The sequence below is a fragment of the Poecilia formosa genome, unplaced genomic scaffold, assembly GCF_000485575.1.
Source record: "Poecilia formosa unplaced genomic scaffold, Poecilia_formosa-5.1.2 Scaffold29, whole genome shotgun sequence".
Classification (NCBI taxonomy): Eukaryota; Metazoa; Chordata; class Actinopteri; order Cyprinodontiformes; family Poeciliidae; genus Poecilia; species Poecilia formosa.
In genome coordinates this window covers 1,136,830-1,160,125 of record NW_006799968.1, presented here as the reverse complement: position 1 = coordinate 1,160,125, position 23,296 = coordinate 1,136,830, and the positions used below count along the sequence as shown (strand labels likewise).

Here is a 23,296-nt window from a genome sequence, read left to right as displayed (position 1 = left end):
ATTTTTTTTACATGAGAAGTGTTAGGATTCAGCGTGGGGCCACAGGAGACAGACTGCAATGAAAACAAGGTGCAGATTCTAATGTGAAAGTTGATACGAGAACAAAAAAGTCGTAGTTGCCAAACATAAATACAGCAAGCAGGCAAAGGCTTACACACCCTTCAGCAAGGTTCTCAAAAGGTAGAAAGAACAAACTGTGTACAACGTGTAACAAATGTTCAAGGCACAAACTAAGAATGCTGAGTAAATGTTGGAAGAAGTATGGAAAACGGAAGACGAATAAATACAGGAGAAATGTATAAACTAAATGCAAAGGGACTTCCAGGGAGAACAGGGAGTGCAGAAGCTGCCAACAGAGAGATAAACTGCGAAGATACAGCTTGGAAACAGATGCACAAAGAAAATAACAGTTTAAGATATGACTGCAGTAAGCACATCCTCCACTAAAATCAACTTCAACCAAAGCATCCACATGAAATATAGCAGCTTATTCCTTTGCCCGTGTCTCAACTCCCCATCAAGGATTAAGAACACATGGATTAACCAAACTAAATGAATAACTCAGCAGGTGACCAACAAAATCTATCATGACAAGTGGATGTCAGTTGAGCTCAGTTGGTGCACACCCACACAATCCTAAAAGGAGATCCAATTTCTCTGAATAAATTAAATTGCAAAAGGGATTTGCATTTTCAGTGGAGAATTGTTAGCAAAAAAAAACAAAAAAAAAACAAAAAACAGGCTTGTTTCTGTAGTCAAAAGTAGTATCAGACTAAACATATTTATTTTCTCTATTTATACACTTGGTTGCAAAATAAAATATCCAGAAGCGAGGCCAAATCTGTGGCGACTGGTCATTTTGGGGTGTTGGAAAATGTGCCTCTGCTATAGAAGATGCCAGAAGGCGTTGGGTCGCCATGGTGATAAGGTTTATGACAGTCAGGGGGTATGTGGCATGTACGTATTTTTCTTACATGCGTGCGACAAAGTAATCAGATAATCAGAAAGGTAGTAAAAATAATGTTTACTAACTCTAACTTCTATCCTGTTAGATTTGGTATTTTATCATAGATTTACTTAAATAAAAAGTCAAAAAACTAAAGACGATAAACTGCCAAAGGAATCAGATGAAATTGCACTGCTGCCTTTTATCAAGAAGATCCCAATTTTGAATCCTGGTCTGTATCGAGCTTGCATGCACTTCTCCTTCAGTACTCCAGGTAGTCTGGCTTTCTTTCAAAGTCAAAAAGCATGACTATTAGGTTAAATGGTCTCTCTAATTGCCTTTAGGGATGAATATGTGGGTGCATGTGTGTCCTGTGTTGCCATCTTATAAACTGGCAGTCTATCCATGGTGTACCCCGTGTTTCTTTCCCAACAACCATTAGAAAGAGGCACTTAAAAAAACGACTAAAGGATTTGAAAATGAGTTGGGGAAAAAAGACAGTCAAGGTCCAAAGAACCAGCCCAACACCATATGGGCCAAAAACACAATAAAACATACATCACTCTTTAGAAGTAAAAGAAAATAATATATATATAAAAAAAAAACAGTAATAATTGGAGAATTTTGCAAAGTACAATATGTCACTTCAAAACAATTTTCCCCAAATTCAATAAGCATTTACTTAGGTGGAGGCTGTAGCATAATATAAATCAAAGCAGACTGTAATTAATAATTACTCAGCACTGTGCAAAAGTATCAAGAGACAGAGATTGCATTTGCAGAAAACAGAAACTGAAATATCAAACCAAAACAGAGCAATTTATAATATAGCTAGATATACTTGTATCTGATTTACTAAGATTTCTGCATACACAGAAACACAATGGCTTGTCTAAAGCATCAGTTTTAGCAAAAATTGAAAAGATGACAAAAGAAGACCAAAAAAATTAATGTCCACGTTTGGCATCAAACTCCGACTCAAGGTTGTACTGACCAACATCATCAGTGAGTCTGAATATTTTGGAGATAACGCAGAGAATAAAAGTGGTTTAAGAGATACCTCTTGACGTGTAACAAGGTGGTTCCATATTTGTCCAATCACGCAGCTCTTAACTCTTTTGGCCACATTCTCCAGTATATGGCATACCAGTAAACAGCAAACAGTCTGCGCTTACGGCACCTTTTTAAAGCTGTTTTAGGGCCTCTCAATGCACTTGAAATTTCATTGTGTTCCTGATTCTTCCCTTCGAAGTACACACACACGCGCGCACAAAAACACTCACCCTGCTCTCATATACAGTATATTGCTCTCTGTATAAGCAAGGCTATTTTCTCAACTATCTCTCTGATGAGCGTATAGGGGCCAATGTGAGGTTCAGCATCTCAGCCAAGGACACTAACACATGCACCGGCTGCGGATCAGAAATGTCCTCCCTAGCTAGAGGTATTGTGTTGTTCTCTTTTTGAGGTGTTTTTGCATATCTTTTTGGGTGTGTGTTGTTGTGGTATTCATAATATGAGCGATATAAACTTTATGTCTTTTTATTACGCACAATCTATAACTGATAAACTCTGTGTTGAGAATGTGGCAGATAACATTCACATCATACATTTTTTTTAGCCTTGAGCTGCCTTTATCATGGTGTTGAACAGTGGGCTTCAGTGATACTTGATAAGGCCACAGGGTATAATAACATTCAGTTATTACAGCTGAAGTCAGGTACCAGTGGAATCAATAAAGGTGAGGTAGAGTATATCTGATCCTGCCACACAAACAACAGCTTGAAGTAACACGTTGAACTGCATGCATTATAATCCTTTGCAACATTTGTTGGTTCTTCAAAGTTCTAATGCTGTTTGAGGTCCCATTAATATTTTAAAAACCAAGCCCTCTTTTATTTAAGGAGTTAAGTTCTGCTCGCTTTTCGGTCTCCAATTTTACTCACTGTTGTGTGCACACTGCATAGCTTCAAACCATTAAAGCTCAGGCCGAGGCTCTTTCGAGTTTCATTCATTCTTCCTCCTAATAAAGTTTTGTGACTCCACAGGGAAGGCAGTTAACTGGAAAGTGGTGGTGTACACATTTGGAGTGCAAAAAATCAGAATTTGCACAACAAAAAAGCCCCTTCACTTTCAAGCTCCCAGTTTGCATAATGTTCCACAAAAGGTGCATCAAAGTCAACCAGAGGTCTTCTTTCAAAAGGGGCATCTGAGTTTTCCTCTGCTGACTTTCCAAGGTAACCACACCAGGGATGCATATTGTGAGAGAAAAAAAACATTACAGAGCTTGCCTTTGCACATACATGAATTGAAATCAAATTCCTTTAATATGGACTTGGCATGTCCTTTTCAACCTTAACAGCCTGAACTCTTAGAAAAAGCTTTCCATGAGTGTTTAAACAAATTACCCATAGTTGTGGTGTTCAGTTTCAAGGAGAATATTTGTCAGGTCAAACTTTGTGGTTGCAGACATTTTTTTTTAGTTCATCCCAAAGATGCTATACAGACACGTTGCAGTTTATTGTTCATATTCGGGAATTCTGCGCACAATACTGGAGGGCAAAAAGACGATTCTTATACTTGCCATCCGTAACAGCGCTAGAACAATTCTGTTAGCAAAATGAAAAATGGAGATGTATGTATTATTAATTCAGTACAGCAAAGGCAAACATAATCCAGAGAGGTTTTGACTTGTTCCAAAGAACACATCTTGCTATAGCAGGGTAGCACATCTTGCTACACTGACACATAAAACTTGCCATAGCAACTGACTGAAAACAGCTCTACTAGTGTATCAGCATTCAACACCAGAAAACACGCAAACATTTCCGACAAAGAACAGAACATTCAGTCCGTTACATTTCTATGTTTTCATGCCTCACACTTATTTTGCTCATAAGTGATCGTCTGAACGCAGCAATAGTTAATTAGCTCATGTAAGCACCTGCTCTATTGATGATGTACCAGAGAGTCATTTTGCTGCTTGTATTTCCAGTTGATAATTGTATATAAAAATGTAAATTAATAATGCAGGACCTATTGGTTAAACAGAAACCAAAAACAGGTTGATATTTAGTTCTTGAAAGAATGATAAGGCTTCTCTTTACAAACTGGGCCACAATTTTTCACCCAATGTTTGGTCAAAACATTTTTGTAAGTTTTTTTACAGTGCATTTGTCTAGAAGTGATCAAAAGTACAATGTGGGTCTAGTTTTATTTTCAATCAGAAGATAAAGCTGAAGTTATGCTGTGTTTATAGAGAAAACGGTAAAAGAAAAATCCTGTAAAAATCTAAAACTTTCCATAAAACTTAAAGAGTTAAATGTAATACAAGTCAATATCTTTGAGTCAATTAAAAAGTTCAGCTTTGAGAAGTGTATTCTTAAAGTTTTAAAAAGGCAGGATATCTTGTACATTAGCCATTTTAAAATTTAGTCTTCGAATAGTCCCAATAAATCATCTTTAATCACTGAAGAGCTAATTTTTCTTTCTAATTTAATTCTATGCATGCAGATAGGCTAATTACATTTCATAACAAATATTTCCTTTTTCCTTCTATTCTGGAGTGATTAATTAGGCGCCTTGCTGCAGCAAAGAAATAATATTATATTACAGATTCACACATGTTCAGCCTCCAAACAAATGAACATGAAAGATAACGGATGAATTATGGAGATTCTTTAGCCTTTTCTCTGAATCACAAAGAGCTACATGCACAAAGTACTTAGAGCAAACCATTTTATTTAATTCATTTACGTTCCTGTCTAATCAACCACGTTTCAAAAAGACAGAGGCTTTTCCTGACCGTACACACATAATCTGGAGCCAAAGGATCTGGTAATGGGATGGCCAAATGTGTTGGATGTGGTAAAAGTACAGTGCTGTAAAAATATTCAATATTCCCTCGTAGATTTCTTCCGTTTGGTTCAGATTTTTAAAAATCCACTACTAGACCAAGATACTCCAACTGAATACAAAAATCATGACTCATTACATTTTCATTTATTAGAGGGTAAAAGCTACCTAAACCAGCCAACCTTTTGTGATAAAGTAATTGCCTCCAAGACCTACAGCTTGTGTCGGCCTTGGTGATAACGCCTACTGTTGAGCCTTTGCAATAACTGGCAATTAATATTTTTATGTCACTGTAGACGGCGGCTGTTCTAGACCAGGAGAGCCACAGTGGAACAAAAGAATGAAAAAAAAAGAGATAAAATAGCAACAACTTGATGTTTAATTCATTGTTGATAAATCAATCACTCAAAAAATGTTTAGATTTGCCATAAACTACCTGCTGCATTAACATGTATGACAATTTATTGGTGTCAAGTGTTTAATTCATACTATAAATTACAATAATTACAAACTGAACTTTATTTAATAACGTTGTCAAAATGCTTTAATGTCATTACAGTTCAATTTGATACGATAATAAATCAAATTGACTCAACTTTGGAAACATTTTACTCCTTTATGAGAAAACAGATTTTGAAATGGGATAACTTCTTGTTCACTTGCTTTTTCGATGAATATCATCTGTAAATGTATATGTCGCATCTGTCTGAATAAATACCATAAAGTAACACAATAACTACATTTGCTGCATGTTCTATCATTCTGGGAAAATGCTTCGTAACGACAATGTAATAGCTAACAGAGGAGAAAAATTAAGCAATTCTTAATAGACTTTTTAATCTCAAGTAAGAAGCCACAAATACAAAACCAGTATCAGGCCAGAAAGAAACACCGAACAGGAAGACTGTCTCTAAATGTTGCCAAGGTCCATATGTGAGAGTTGAGTCTTCTGATAAGTAGTTATTCCTGTTGATTTACATGAAGACAATCCAAAGGCATAGAATATAAACCTAAAAATCAAAGCAATGAAGCAAATAACAAATATTCCAATTAAACTTGCGATCTATGATTGAGTGCAGCACATAATCAAACTCAGGAACTAGCATGACTTAATACTTTTGTTGTCGACTGAAGAAGTCAGAAGTCATTCTACCAGCCAAGCAGCATTTGTTGCCTTTAAAAAGAACCCGCAGAACTGAAGCAGCTTTTCTCTGATGAAGCAAGTGAACTGGTGATTGGGAGCTACTTTACAGTTTGTCATCGTTTTGATCAGAACACCGATTCTTCACACGGGGTTGCGATTATCAGAAGTTTAGCTGCATCTCTTACAAAGTGTCCTTCTTTAATGAGTCTAGTGAAGAGTTTTTCTAACAGGAAATCTTTCATGGCGAACACTGATAAGCATCCACCTGGGTATAAATTTGCTCCTCTTTTTTCTTTCACCTCAGGATAAAAATCAAGGCCACTGCTTTTTAAAAATTCTCTTGTGATTACATTTCAAACCTTCAAAATGCCTTTTGTTTTCAGTGGGCCATAGCATTGTGAATTAATTTAACACTTCAGCTCTTTTTTTTTTTCTTTTTTTTTTTTTGTTGTCATAATCATCACAAGTGGGCTGGTAATTAGGCTTTCTGGATATGTCAGTTTGTAAGATTAAAATAAAAAAAATCTGAATATCAGCCTGGTTTTTTGTCTAGTGGGCTATCAATTTGCCATTTCCTGGATAATTGTACATTTATTTTTAATTATATGTTGCATTGTATTAATGAGTTGCAAGGCATGGTTAAAGCTGATGGAGTGAATTAAAACTGAGACCAAAACATGTAAGCTAAGTTAAGAAGGAAATGATAACTCTATAGAGTTGCAAGTGTTTCACTGCCTAACCTGGAATGTTTGATCATGTTATACCAGTGATCGTCAAAAGTCGACAAGAAATAAAGGCCAACAAAAAACAGGAGGAGTTTAAAGGGGGTCATTGTGACATTTTTTAACTTTATATTATGCTCTCATCAAAACTATACCAGGAGAGTAGCTTTGACTCATTCATGCATGTTGGAGAAATCTTTTAATCTCCTGTAGCCTCAACGCCTGCTCTGCTCATACAATGAGCCGCCTATTTACCCAAAGGTCTGCCTTGGATTTTCAATTCTTGGTCAAACTTCCGCCTTCTCCTCTCAGCTCCTCCAGACTAACCGTAGCAGCAATTAGGAAACATCTGATGTCACTGTGCATCTGCTGAGCTTATATGAACTCCAACGCTCATAAAAATGGTTGGAGATAGCATCAATGGCTGACATGGAGAAGAATTGTCATAACGGCGAACGGATAGGAGGTTCTTAAAGAGGCAAAGGCCAATTTCAAGTCAAATTTCTTTTAGGTTGTTTGATGCGCAGCATTTTCACAACTGGAGGTAATATAGTTACTTGATTGTGCTATAAAATGACACTGTATCCTTTACTTAGAGTAAAGTCTCAAGACAGTCTCTTGTAGTCCACAGAATAAGTAAAGTAGCTTGGCTTCGTTCTTAAAACCAGTTTCACTTATAGTTACAGAAACCCCTAGTTGGCTGAATATTTCATCAGATGACATACATATTTAATATTTGAAGATATATAGATCTTCAGGTTTGGCGTGGTCTCCTGCTATAAACTGGGAGCAACATTTAAAGACACTCATCTGCAACCTTAAATCATTGCACTCTTGACTCATGTTTTTTCTGTAATTTGGAGGGTAATTACAGAAGATAAGAATCAATACAAGTTAATCACCAGTGCTGCTTGTGCCACACAGGTCTATGAGCAGGTTCATCAACATTCCTCATGCTGCTGCTCATTGCGGCCCTGGCTACCCAAGTCTCCATCCTATAGCCCATAGACACCAACACCCAGCTCCTTGGCTCATGTGCTACTACATCACTATGGCAACTGCTCTTTAAATCAAAAACCCTTACACACGGTTTTTTCCATATCTCAGCTCCTTTCAAGCTTAACGGCTAGCCGTCCTACTGCCGGAGAACATGAAAGCCAGGCGGTGGCAAAATATGAACATTTTATGTACTGCAAAATAAAGCAGGATGGAGTATAAAAACATTTCACAACAGCCCTGTTCTAAAAAATGTAAGGCATGCCTCATTACAAAATTAGCATAGTGAACTGTAGCTATACTTTACAGATGGTGCCACCTTCGTTTGCTAGGCTTTGCGCTTTCTAGATCCACTATTTATGAGCCACAGCAAATATTCAATCTATCCCTCAGCAGTGGAGATTACCATTAGAAGTGTAACAGTGAAAATGTTGGAGAAACAAATAAAAACGTTATTAATTTGTTTTTGGAAAGGCATGACTCTATATTAGTGACATTATTTACATTTTGTCTGTATTTACCTTTAAGACAAATGTCCCAAATGAGCTCCTCCAGATTTAACTTAATGGTGTGAAAAGGCTGGAAAAGAGGTAAAATAAGTGGGGAAAATAAGAGTTAGTACTGACAGTAGCTCAGATTCTTGTGTGTGACTGCCTCATTAGGTTTCCCCACTGCTCTCAGTTGCTAGTAGGGGCTGTAATGTTCGAAATTACCCAGTGGTAACTTTAAGTGGCTCAGCAGTGCTATAGGATAGCATATAGTACACAACATCTTGCACTGTTGGCAACATTTTAGTTTTTTTCCCCTCAAGGGAAAGAAGTCGGCTTCCTAGAAGTGCTCAGCAGTCAGATGCACGACTTAAGAGTTAGCCCATAGGGCATTCACCCATACACTACGAGTTTGTTGGGTCCTTGTTCCAAGCTACAGGGAAACGGATATGGACTGGAGGAGCTGTTGAACGCAACCATCACAATTAGGAAATTATATCTCAATATTTGTCAAAGTGTACTATTAATAACTGTTTTAAATGGTATGCCTCCAAGGTAATACGCATTGTCTTTAATACAACCCTTCAAAATAAAGAAGACAATAAGGAAAGCAAAAACATAATATTTATGTTTTTCTTTGTCCTGTAATTGACAAGTTACTTGTCCAGGATGCATCCTGCCTCTGGTCTAATGACCGCTGGAGAAACGTGCTAACCCTGCAAGGGCAGCTGGATATGAACAATGAATAGGTATTTCAGCCAATCAGGCATGGTGTTATTACCGCCAGCCTAAAAGTGTGCACTTGTTTTCAGATGATCCTATAGTTATTTCTTAAGGTTTATAATAACAACTTTGAAAATATAAAGTTCATACACAGTCCCCACATTGTAAATTTCTTTTTGCACCTGGGAAAACAATAGCTTGGCCAATGTTAATGTGCACTACCAAATAAGTTACGATAAAAAAGCAAATAAATTTTTGTTCAATAAATTTTGCTATTTTCCAACAGCCTCTCTGAAGTAGCAACTACACTTATTTGTCCACAGAAACATGTTATAAAGTTCTTGTGTATCTGATGAAAGCAGAACTACGGTTCGCAACAGTTTTGTCAACAGAAGCCCCTAAGTGAATATTGTGCTAAATATTGCATGATTCAGATGTGATTTTATTGAGCTATATATGGCAGTCGGCCACATGGTGTGGACGTATTGTGAATGTAGATAGTGCTTTAGAGAGAGACAGATCATGACATCTCTGAGCATGGAGTAATCTAGTATTAAAGACTGCCTGGCAGAAACAGCACAGAGTTTGAGGGGGTTATCATGTAGAAGACTGAAATATTTATTGGATACAAACAACACTTACACTTGCTGTAGCTCAAATGGGACAATGTCTCCCGTTGAAACATAAAAGAACCGTTTGTTGTCTTTTTTTCCCCCTCTTGTTTTTAATGCCACACTTAAAAATTACTCTTCTTATTTTTTACCAGTTTCTGCCTATATTTTATTCACAATCTAAGCTTGATGCTAAAAATGTTGCCTTGGATGATTTTTTTTATTGGATATAAATCAATCAAGCTGTCAGAGATCAGAATCTAGTTGTGTTGTGTTTGATGCAAAATTGTATTGGGATGTCTTCTAGTGTTATTTTTTTATTTCTCCTCATTTTTAAAGGTGGAACTACTCTGCTGGGAAGAACATTTTAATTCAATGCATCCACAAAGTGTTCACAGCATTTTGTTACACTACAGCCTTATCCAAAATTGTACTATATTAATTGTACACACAAATGCCTCATTATGACAATGTTACAATAACGAGGTCAACAGAGCATCTTCTTAGCATAGAGTGAGAAAGTAATCACAGTTATATCTGAGACGCAAAATGTCAGTCCTGTAAAGGTGGCACAAGTTTGCTATATAAAGTTTGCAAGCTATGGCACCCATACGGGTAATTTTTTTATATGTCCCAGACATCAAGAGATTAGATTTTGTACGTTACACTCACTGTAAAATGTAAATACCAGGTCATTGTTATTTTCTTGTAAAAGTGCTTCTTTCAAAATTATTATTCTGTCAGTTCCACTAAATGCATCGACAACTAAGGATTACTGCTATGTCTGGTTACAGAATGCAATCAACAACTCCATGCACGTTTGATACACTTTTTGAATTTCAAATATTTTTTTCTGTTTGTTTCAATAATCTGATAAAGGTTCGAAACATGACTTCATGCATTAATGTGAAATCTCTTGGAACCCCTTTTATCATTAAAACTAGCACCTCCATCAGGAGACCTACAGCACATTTTGTTCTTTTGTGTTGTGGTCCGTAGAGCAAAAAATTTAATGTGCTTAAATTGTAATTGGCAGGTCAGACCTCAAAAGAAAACTGAAATTTGTTATTGGCCAGGAAATATCTGATTGGTCAGTCTCTACTTATTAGAGAAAGGTACCTTCCCTGGATAGACTGCTAATCTGTCAAGCACAGAAGGAACATCTTGACTAGGAAGCTGCAACAAGCTTAATAAAATCAGAAGATATATGAGTCTATTACAGGCTCTACATAGTAATATTGCAATTCCTATAGGAGCATTACAGAAGCATTGCCATGTAACCTTCATGAAGATTTCCATTGGCTCAGGTGAATATAGAATCAAACAGTCCGTCTGTACTGTTTTACATTATGTGACTGTATCTAATTATTTCATTTAAAAAAAAAAGGAATCTTCAATTATTTGACATTTAGTGTGACACATTCAGCTGGTATTCTATGGGCTCACATTGCTGTGCATCGGCTGCAGAAATGGCTTTACTGCTCATATTGCCTTTGGGTTTACTTCATTTAGATTCGCAGTATAGTCCCACTTTTATTCCAAATGTCTATCTTTATCTCCGTTTTGTCCATGTTCCTGTTTATTTATGTCTTCGTAAAGCAATCTTTTATTTGTTTCAAAGCATATTCTCATTATTAACATCTTATAGGAGGCTTTTGTGGGGAATATCCATATTTCACAGGTACCATTTTATAAATCACCCTTCTATTGCAAGACTACAGCACATGCGTGGATATGTCACTGACTAAATGAATGCAAATAGCCCTTGTTATATCCTTTTCTGTGATTTCTTTTTTGTCAAAACAAAGCAGGATAACAATATGTAACCCTTTTCCCTAGCTCTGCCTTTCAGGATATTTTCCTTGTTGTGTAATGAACTAGTTGGTCCACTACTGTATGTCCCACTGTCCTATCAAGAGTGTTTTTGGAGTTGAATTTATGCACGCTGATTACCCTGAATTGGAACAATGAGTACAACAAACACACACTAATAAAAATGAAACACAGAAAATAATCAAATAAAAAAGAACACGCGAGTCTGTGTCAGAGTCAACACAGATATAACCAGTGAAATTTTGTTCACTTGTTATAATTTGTCTGTTGTTCTCCTTCGTGTGGACATATATACTTAAAAAATTAATATTGGGAAATGTTGCATATCTAAGTATTTGTTCTGCTCTGATAGATGCAGAGAAATTGCTCAAACAAGTGCAATAATTATACATCTGTGCACTCTTTTCTTGTGTGCTGTTGTAAGAAATATTATGAACTGTCACCATTTTTTCTATTTCTTAGCTGGGGTTTTTTTGTCCATTTCTCTCCTCAGTTTTTGTTTACTGGTTGAAGAAATCTCACTCGGTTTTGAGAAATGAAACAATTCCCACACTTCAAAATCTTGAAGGCACAAATTCGGTTCTGATCTTTTAACGTGACTATACCATCTATGTCATAATTGTTTATGTTAAAAACTATTGAGGAAGAATCAAATCCAAAAGATGTGCAAAAACAGAGATTACAAACGCATACAGCAGCTGCAGGATTATGATCATCTTTATACAGCTGGTTTCTTATTTCTATGCATATTGCACAAACACACATCTGACACACAAACCTAGGCCCAACTGCCCAGGCCTCTGTCATTTATAGACAATCTAATAGCAACTGGTAAATTTGTGTTGTATACACCAATAAAAAAATACATATGTAAACATAAAAATATACATGTCGTATCTAAAATGTCAAATGTTTGAGCCTCTGCATTTTTCTGAAAACGGAAGAAAATCCGTCTTCATGTTAGAACACAAATTCTATTGAAAGAACAGATTAAGTAAAACAATTTTACAGAATATAAACAAAGAAATTGCTATGCGACATTTTCTTCATATCTAAAGATATATCCTAGCAGATTGTAACTGATCATGTTTCCATACAGTTATAGTTGCAAGGAAACTGTTGCATAGAGAATGAGATGGAGACATTTTTGTTTTATAATACTGCTTGCCTTCATTTTTCAAAACAGAATTAGAGCTACTTTCAACCTCGAGGAAAACTATATTTGTCACAGTTACTTTGGCATACAAAGCTAAAGCCAAGAGTAAAAAAAAAAAAACATGGAAGTAAAATATAAGCAGGATATCAAAAATGGTGCAAAATATGCATCCAGGTATGTAATTAGTCTTTTACAACATTATACAACAAAAGTGAACAGTAGAAAAAACACTAGCTCACTCTTTTAGATTACATGAATTACAAACAATTTAGTACTTTCATCTCTAATACCATTTTAATTGTTGTACATCATAGTAACAGTTGGCTTACTATCCTGCTCTCAAAAAATAGTATTGATTGAAACAAAAAAAATTAATAGTGCTCCAAAAACTTCTGGTAGTTAATATCACTTTTTTTAGATGGAACGACTTTTACGGAACCCTAATTACCAGGTAAGGTCGAAGAAATTGATATCTGGGCGAGGGTATTTTCAATCGTGAAAGAAGCCATGCTATGAAGCTTACTGGAAATTGTGTGTGCTGTAAACAACCATCTCCCACTCTGAAGAGAGAACTTTAATCGCTCAATGTTTGGAAGTGAAGCCAGCTCAGAATGAACGGCTTCATTCACTTCCTGCCACTGCCAAACTACAACCAGACTACAATTCAAAAACAATCGACATCATCGTTGACAAAGCATTCATGAAACCGTCAGATCACATAACGAAGAATCCCACAGTACATAGATAACCTGAAAAAAATATATATAAACACTTGAGGAATATTCTCTTTCCCTCTTTAGCCACTGTATTTAAGTTTCAGTGTCTGCAGTGCAATGACCTGGATTCAGATCCACTGGGAAGACTGTGAGGATGTAGGGTAGCAAACTACACAGGGGACTTTACCATGGATTGGCTTTAACATATGCACCAATTACAGTGAGCACAGCATGCATCCTTTTCCAAACACTGATGAACACACCATGCACCCCCTGAGAAAACATCTGCCTCTGTAGACACATCCCAGTTCCAGTCCCATTTTTATGAACACGTTATTCTGAAGCACAAGAGCTGACACACACATGCAAGCAGGCAGGCAAAGTGCTCACGCAAATGAAAGATGACACTTTTTAATATGTTTGAGGACACACTTTCTTTTCCCCTTCTTTCACATCAGAATTGTAATGCAGACTCTTTATCAATCAGAAGCTCAAAATTACTTCTAGAAGAAGGTTATTAAATAATAACTTTCATTTTAATGATCCCACATGCTCTTTAATTTAATCTGCAGTTGAAATATACAAGACTCTGAGATGGACTATAATCAACGGAACATCTCTATAGAACACCTGAACCGTGAATGTGTGTGTAATTAGGCAATGGAGCTCAGAATAATAAGAACAAAAAAAAATTTATAAGAAGCATTGTTTCATCTTCACAGAGTGACATCGTTTCTGAAATATTTGGAGACTAGAAGCAGTTGAATTCAAGTTCAACTTTTTCCTGAAGTAAAAGCTTCAAGTTAAAACTCAAGTGGTTTGCAGGATTCAGTGTAAACTGGTTTATAAGTTAAAAGTTTAATATTAGTGTTTTAAGTTATTGTCCTAAACCTCCAAGTAGTCAGTGCAATTAGCACTAGGCAGAATGAAACTGGTTTCTTGTATTTGTGTCAAGACAACTTCTACTAATATGTTGCACAGTGTGAAATATTTCAATTTGATCTTTGTATTTATTTCTGCTTTGTTTATTTTTATTCTGGTTTTGCATTTCTTTAGTTTTGTTTCGCTCTTAAAAGCTGACTGCTTTGAATTGAATTGACTTGGCTGTAGCGTCTGGAGGTGGACTGTCAGCAATCGGCTGCCAGTGCACAGGTGTAGCGCAGAGAGCAGGCCGCATATAAAAGGAGCTCAGACAGGGAAGCCAGAGAGAGGAACACTGGCATGACAGCGACGCAGCCAGCACAGATGTACACATTCCCCTCTAGAACCGAGTCCAGTGGAACCCACATGTGCCGGGAGTGAGGCCACAGGCGATGGTAAGACAATACAGCACAGATGATAAGGGCAGAGGAGGACCTCTGCCTGCGCTTGTGTCTTGCGCCGAGGAAGGCGTGATGCGTCCAGGGAGCGGAACCGTTCCGGAGGGTCGGGGGAGACCAGATGGTGCCAGGCAGCAAACAAGGGAGGAGTATGCCATGGACAAAGCAGTGCTTCCTGGGACGGAACTGGCTGTAAAGAACCAAGAGAGTCCAAAAGATGGCTCCTTCCCTGTAGAAGAAGGCTGTCACTGTAGAATCGTCTTCTAATGACTGGAGAAGACGATTCCCTGATTATTTGTTGTTTTTTTCTTAAGTTGTGTTTTGTTACACTTCCCCCTTCCATTAAAAATTTATTTCAACTTAGTGTAACATCTGTTCTTCGGATTTCTGACTTGTTTGCTCCACCCTGTATAAGAACTTAAAGTTTTGTTCCTTATACAAAGGAACTTATACTTTATGGCCAACAGTATTGGGCATCATGTAGCCACTGTTCTCAGAAGCTGCCTTTCCATTAAAAATATACACAAATCTTTGTTTGTTCACGGGATAAGTAATTCAATATTATGGCAGCGATGGATGAAAACCACTACATGAGATATATTTTTAATTTACTCCTGGCACTAGTGTTCAACCATCAGTCAGAGAAGATGTTGCCGTCTTATTCAGACAAGCACCTTATACTTGGGAGCGTCTATGTATGCAGCGTTTGAGGGAATATGTAGTCTCCAATTTTACAGAAGGTCTATGTTTTCAGTATATTCAAATGACAACTCAGAATATTCATGTTATAAAAATAACTTAATTTAATCTAACCTGTATTTTCCAAATGCTGAAAGTGGGCAGGTGGAGAATTTGGGAGACAAAAGTGATTTTCATATCCCAGTCAGAGTGGATCTTCTGAAAAAAAGACTTGAAAGTTTCTTGGATGTTAACAGGCTGCAGTCCAGTCTACTTTTCCTATGAGTGGATAGATTGCTTCTCACTGACCAGCTTTCTGTCGGCCTTCTGCTCATCCCATCACCCACTGATGTTTGCTGATTTAGTCCGTTTTTACTGCAATATCATGGATTGGTCAATCTATATTGCAAAACCCCTCTTAGCTTTCCTATCGTCAGAGGTGATAATGTCTTGGGCTTGAAAACTTTTGCCCATCTTGGACAAGATGGCCATGGAGCCTCTGCCCGCAATCTGTTCTTTGACGCGTCTTGTTTTTATTACAACTCATCCCTGCAGACACATTACTTTTAGGTTCACAATTCTCATTATCTGAACCATCACAGACATAAAATTATTACAGATAAATGAAAACCATTGCATATTCTTAATCGTCCGCTTTATTTAATAATTATGGCTGGATTACTTCTGCAAAAGATACAAAAAACAAAGATGAATTAGTACGACCACGTCAATACAAGCTCCCATTCTAAGCCTTCAGAGTTGTTTGTTTAGATGAGCTCATTGGGTGTGTTCACACTGCAGCCTGAAGTGACCCAATTCCGATTTTTTTGCCGGGGCCAGTAAATGCGACCTGTATGCATTGTGCAGTCTGAACGGGCAAACGACCTGAAAGTGTCCCGCATGCGCAGTAGAGGGCGCAATAGCATCAGCGTTCTCAGTGTTCTGCCAACTGCCATAAAAAGAAGAAGTGCTCAGTGTTTGCGGAAGTAAACATGGAGGCTAACGGTGGAGCTTAGCTTACATATCTGAAGTTGTTGTCCGACTGGAGCAACATATTAACAACTTAATCCTCATATAGTCCGTCATGGTTGTTGTTTTTCTTCCAGCTCGCGCGTATCAGGACGCAGAATAGTGAGATTTCTTGAGAAACATGACGTTCAGTTCGGATGAATGCGAGCTGGACGTTAGGTCGCATTTGAATTGGATACGTATCGGATATGGGTCACATTCGAAAAAGAATCCGACCTGTGCTGTTCACACTGCCATGAAAAGATCGGCTACAGGTCGCATTACGTCAAAAAAATCGGAATTGGGTCACTTCAGGATGCAGTGTGAAAGCACCCATTATAGAGTTGTAAATAAATGGACAGAAGAGTCTTCAGTTTGAGACCAGTTCACATGACAAAGAGGTCAGTTGAAGGCTGGGAATTGTAAGTATCATTTCACATCTATCATTTCACAACTTCTGATGAAAACATGGAAAGATCTCACCTTTTTCAGGTCGCTCAACAACATTTACATTTGCTGTGCAGCAGGGTAACACCTTTATACATATTTCTAGCTGCAATCTATGGTGTGTCTCCAGCATGTCATATTGAATATTTAGTTACTTGTCTTCCCTACAACTGTAAATGCTTTGACTGTTATCAGGCACACCACACAGCTGTGGGTTGTCTTATCTAACAAGGTTATGTGTGTGTGGGGGCAAATAGCGTAAGGTGCAAATCAGTCAGATGGCATTTTACTCTACCTTGCTATTAGTTATGTTATTTTATGCACGGCAGCCCCAATCACATGTAAAGACCCCCATGCTCCCTCTCTTCAGACCTTTGGCCACCAGAACGAGAGAGCATTTCTTGCCAACAGAAACTATACGAGGTTGTCAAAACCAACCTCAGCATTTATGACTCAACAGTGACTATGTAGGTCAGCAATCTCTGACAGCCTCTATATGCTTGGAAGGTGTTGCTGCATACTGCAGAGGCAGCTTGTTCCCTGACACACTGAGTGAGGAACAGACACACACACATTTCAACGAAATTAGGGCTAAACATAGGACAGGTACAGGGAGAGGTCATGATTATGTAAAGACTGAAACAATAACCACATTATACAAGATGAGGACACAAAAGTATTTGGCAAAAGAATGTCAATTCAGATTTCAGCTGTTTTCATTGCATGCGACAAAAAAAAAAGGAAAAAGGTGAAGTATTCATTCAGGTCATTATCCTGCTTTTCAAGCAAGAGAAGGAAACACTGTGAAATTAAATGGCAAACAAGAACTGCAAAACGCAGAAAATATTTCCAAGTAACCAGCTGATCAGATTTTCCCAATAAAGCTGCTTCACGGACACAAGCAATTCTTTTTTTTTTTTTTCAGAAATTAGTACTTTTATTTTAGCATTATATTTTAGCTTGTCCTTACACTTTACATTATGTACTTCAGACCTTTTTTTCTGAAATTTAAAATATCCATCTCTTCTGTCAAAAAATAAAGTTCTCCGAGCCTTTCAGAATATTCTGGATAAAGAATATTATCCAGAATATTAACAAAAGCACCTCAACTATTCTGCTGCAACAGAGCCCCATTCCTAAAATGTTTCCGTCTCTTTAACTTATATCCTCAGCTCTTCAGAACGACACAATGTGACACTAATGCACCCATTGCGCGCTGCTAACCGCGGCGTGCATATTATGCACAAAGCAGAGTGTTGTGAAGCAGATCCTCCTTGCAAGACAGAGCCACCACAACCTGACCTATTCATGTGTTTTTGCAAAAATATATTTCCCTTACAGCCTACCTCAAAGGTTTAATTCTTGAATTTGTCTGAGGTTTACTTTTTGGTCATGAGATCTGGGTCTGATCTGAAAATATCTGCAGCCCTACATACTTAAACCAGACAGCGTTCCTGGGGTGGAGGTTATGTTTGTTTATGAATCTTATATTGCCTTGCGATCCCTTCTCATCTTAATCGCCTACCTTTGCCACAAACCTTCACCCCACTGTTCTCCATGCTGACTGAGACTGATTCATTGAAGTTTTTTTGTTTGTTTTTTCCGCAGCTTTAGAGGCCTTTGTTCACAGAAATCAGACAGAAAATGAAATGAGTACAGAGAAGGGATTAATAAATCCATTAATGGTCCCAAGGTTGGGAGTCGAATGTTGAGGGCTGCATTAAGGACCAACCACTTCTGTATATGGTGTTTCACCGCTGCATCACACATTGCTCCGTAGAAGGAAAAAAAAATCATATTTTATCTAAACTGTATTCTGTATATGAAGGTTTTTTCATAACCATTTTCTTGTTCCGTTTCTGAAAGACAATAAAAGATTTCCTCAATCTAAACTGGTTTTAAAGAATTTGTTTTTAGCTAGAATAATTCAGTTTAGTTTTGACAATTTTAGCTTTATTTTATATTTTGAGGTATCCAGATTTTTTTAAAGCAGTAATAGCCCTTTAGTCAAGCTACAAATTTTAAGCTAACTTCAGCTTAATGACAGATGGGGGGCAAAAAATGTACAGACACTAAAAACTTTCGTTCTTTAATGTTACTTACTCATTTGCATCAAAATCAATACAAATTGTGTCATTTTCATCTCACAAGATTGGCTCGCAACTTCACACGACAGCACAACACAAACACAAACTGGTAGTTCCTCTCAAATGGCTGAGCAACAAAACAGTGAGCTTCTTTTGGATGTTTCAAACTTTGGTAACATGCCAAGTAAAACCAGATAAGAGCCTTTGGGACTAACTTTAGTTTAAAAAAAACCCAGTCTAATAGGGAAACCCAAAGGATGGCATTATGTTCTGATGCTGGATGCTACAGAGCTGGAGCTACAAAGCCAATAGTTAGAACCCTGGCAAAAGCATCTTAAACACTGAAGCTGTCATGTTTGAGAATGTTTTAAAAAGGTTGGGGAAGTGCCTGTTTGCTTCAGGGAAGAAAAAATACATTGCAGATGGTGTAAGCTAACATTATTTAAATATAAGCAACTTTTTAAAAGTCCCATTATGGTATCTACCATATTTTCCCCACCAATTAACAACTCCATTTGAAAATAAATTCACATTGAGAAACCTCCATTGGCAGATGACTACCTTAGATGAGGAATGGTTAAGCGATGACATGAACAAGTGATTTTTTTTTTTTTTACTTGTACTTTTGTACCAAACACGCTTTTTTTGTCCAACAAACATAACAAATATTGTCAGTTTCTTAGGCTTCAGAAAAAACTCGATACAAAACATGGTGAGTAAAGCAATGCCCTTGCAAACTTTTTTTTCCTATTTTAATAATTCCTATAGACAGTTTTTATGTTTAGCAACCTGACTATGAATGCAGTGACTCCAAAGTTTAATCAAGATGGGGTTTGTTCTCCAAACATTAAACACAGAAGAAATGAAAACAGAGGTTAAGCTTATGGCAGGGAAATATACAATGTGAGGATGTGGTTTATCACAATGACCAGCAGTAAAAGCAGAGAAATGCTGCTTTAAAAGGGCATTTTCTCTCTTCAGATTAGGAGTGACGGGTCTACAGCTTTGACACAGACTGCTTTGTCATCCTTAAGGACAACCGAGTCACAAGGTAGAGAAATGATGCCTTATGAAAAAAAAAATTAAAAAAAGATAATGATGGATTAGCTTTAATAGCAGAACTCCTCTAAGACAATTAAGAGAAATGACATTGCTAAATTTATCATTACTCAAGGGCAATTTCTCTCAAAACTTCTGAGGTCCACTGTGGGATCATCACTACTGTGATATGTGCTACTACAAAGAAGGAAGACAAACAACTGTCTTTCTCAAAAAAGAAAAAACACAGGGTCAAAGTAGGCGTAGCTACTAAAAAAGCGAGATAATGATGACTGCACTAAGTGTAGTGTTTGGCTCTGTATGATCCTGACCCACATACACACTGAAGGGATCATTTTTTTAAATAAGACTCTCCGCCTCACAACCGCCAATGTACCCAGAGAGAGCATGGCAACTTCAGTTTGAAACCTGTTAATAACAATTTAAATTTAAAACGTTATTGCTAGCAAGATGACACTTTTATAAAAGATAATCATTAAAAATAACAAGTTCACCTTTACAATGTAAGCTAACAGTGCTTTAAAACTACAGGGGGTTAGCTCAAAGCAGCTGAAAGCTAGCTGACTGCCAGAGCAGAGCGACTGCCTAATTAACCAGCGAATATCTGGTTGGTTTTTGCGTTTTTTATATTACTCAACAAACAGCAGAACAAGAAAAAAAAAGTTGACCATAATATTCTGGCACAATACACTGCTAATATTCGACATCATGCAGTTCTGATTTTCCATTGAAGTCAAAATGAAATGAGCTCCATCTGCGACATGGAAGTTTCTGAATTTAAACCCCACAGCAATATTACGCTTTCTGTCACACTTTGGCTATTTTTCTAGTTAATGGTGTTCAGTTTAGCCCCGCAAGCAAGTCACACATATTTTTGGTTCTGTGCATGGTTCTTTAGGATAGGTAGGTTCATAAATCTAAATCTTGCATGAGAACAGCTCACAATGCCATAAGGCAGGAGTTCCTAACTAGTGCCTTGTGGGTCCTTGCTTATCATCAGCAGCATTTTTTGTGTTGCAAATATTCCCACAACAGTCTTTGATGTAATTACTTTCCAAACAGCTCCCCTCCAGCCAATATCCCGTTCTAAATTCACGGCTCGGCTTGTTTGCCACGTCACTGGAGCACACACATTTTTCATTTGTTGCCCCACAGAAAACAAAGATGGTGCACGTCCACTGAGAACAGGGAGAGGATTGAGCTATAATCAGCACTACTGTATGATAGAGTATAAACAGGTACAATGCAGACTCCTGAGGGCAGGCCAGAGGACAGTCTCTCATAAATACAAACCCCCAAAAATGCTATGGTCCATTATTAAACCTGGTGAAAAAGGAATGAATGGCTTCGTCAGAGAAGAGAAAGCATGCCAACCAACCTGTAGTGCTCTTCATTACACGGAAACAAAGCGGACAAAGAGGAAAAAAGAGAGATCAATCTACTTTAATGTTCTTTCTTTTCCAAACAAGAAACTTGCATAACTTCCTGTTTTCTGTCATACCAGCACTCTGTAAAGGTAAAACTTTAATTTAATCATGTCTTGTGATTTAGAGTTGGTAACCCAGGGGCAGTTCAGTCATGTGATAAATAAATATATCACACTAAATTAAGAACGACTGGTGCACTGTAAAAAAAAAAAAAAAAAAAAACCTCCTCCTCCCAATTTCAATTTACCCCCCAAAAAACTGAGGCAAAAATTTCACCAAATGCTTTTGGTAAAGAGCATCTAATGTCAACAGCTCTGAAACACCAAAAGAAATTAGATCAAATTTACCTAAAGTTTGTGATTAAAAGCTACCAGTGCTAATTCAGTACTAATTACCTTAGAGATTTGAGTAACAGGGATGTTTATTTTTCAATTAATAAAGACAATGAACCATTACTGACCTCTGAAAATGTTCCACAGGAATGCAGAACAACTTTTCTTTAATTAACCATATGCTCAACAAATTAACAGAGGCCACAAAATGATCATAAATGCTTAGTTTCAAGAATCGCAATCATTGGTATTAAAAAGACACTATGACACTATGTCTATGACGGTCTCATGAAGAGGATAATTTTCTTGACTTTATATAAAATCCCTCATTGCACAGTCATTTCTAGAGGTCCCATATTAGTCCCCAGAACAAGACCAGGAAAAGAACCAGGTCAGAACAAAGACAGAACCAGGAGAGCCTTCTTTCCTGGTTCTAAAAAAAGCTCATCAGGTTGTTGAGCTTTTCTCGGGTCCCTGGATCTGACACTACTTCGTCAAAAGATGGCAGAAGAAGAGATGACATTTTCGACAATGTACTTACAGAAGACTGAATGATCTTAGCTTCCTCAGTGACTCCAGTCTGCCCTCTCCCTTCTTATAGACGGCTGCTCTGGTACATCTCCAGTCAGGCCTGTTGTCCAGATGAACACAGGAAGTTCAGTAGCACTTCTACTTACAGTTACAGTTTTTCAGAAATAATTTTACCTCTGCTGGCTGGCAGCTTCTTGAGGAGTCCAGATATGGAGGTTGGTGCATATCTGTAAATAGAGACAGAAGCAACATTAGCTAACTTAGCCATTATGGCGAAACAGCAGTCCTGTGAAAAAGGTGAAACACTCCCATCAACCCCACAGACACTTTTTTTTTTTTTGCTTCACCACCACAAAGTGTTTTCTATCTTCAAGCTAATAACTAACGAAAATGCGGTAAATGTAAGGAATGTCTAACGTCAATACCGACAGTAATGTCGGCCACTGCATCCTAACAAACCGTACCGAGTCAAGACCATGCGGTGCCAGTAAGCAGTCGGCACCAAACAACGCAGGCAGCGCAAGTTCGTGTGAACGTAAGTCAAAGTGATACAACCTCCTTTCAAACAACCCTCCATTCCCCCCTCACTCCCAAAAAAAAAGCCACCATAGTAACTAATTCAATGTTTCTGCTTCAAATGCGTAAATGGTACATTACATAAAGTGCTCTGACAACTCTTATGAACCATAAAATAAGTCAACATTCACATTACGGGCAGAAAATAAATAGTAGCTTTACTTACATTGGACACAGAAGATCCACTGTGGATGGCGGATTGGCCGTTACACGGAGTGTCGGTTCCTCTTTGAACTGCAGCGTAGACCCGCCGGTAGCCCGCAAACGTAATTTCTGGCGCATGCGCATAATGCAATGTACGATCAAATAAACTGGGGGTAAATATTATATTGACTACCAGGAAAAAAAAAATATTGTCCAATCAACATTTTTTTTTGTAAATCCCGCATTCTTTGTAAGGTAATAAAAGGTTTTATGCACTTACTTTGTCTCTTCCCATAAAATGTGTTATAACTGATGAACGCAATTATTATGAATTAGAAAAAAATACGTACAAAAGTCCCACCGCTTCAAATGTGGTACCATTGAAAAGCCCTAAATGTCCTCTCCAGATACCAAAAGGAATTAATTCAGTAGAATGCAGGGGGTGGGAGATATTCAAGTTTAGAAATGTCCTCTACAGAGGACAAAAATGAACTACTG

General features: G+C 37.5%; 1 long non-coding RNA gene across 1 annotated transcript in view; it reads right to left on the bottom strand.

The window, feature by feature from the left end:
• Positions 1-22,892, bottom strand: part of LOC103135975 (uncharacterized) — a 47,044-nt gene extending 24,152 nt beyond the window's left edge. Inside the window, exons 1-3 of the long non-coding RNA XR_475977.2 lie at positions 22,821-22,892; positions 22,253-22,305; positions 22,089-22,178 (exon numbers count right to left, since the gene is read on the bottom strand). This is a non-coding gene — a long non-coding RNA (uncharacterized LOC103135975). The remainder of the gene's footprint in view (positions 1-22,088; positions 22,179-22,252; positions 22,306-22,820) is intronic.
• Between the last annotated feature and the right edge of the window lie 404 nt (positions 22,893-23,296).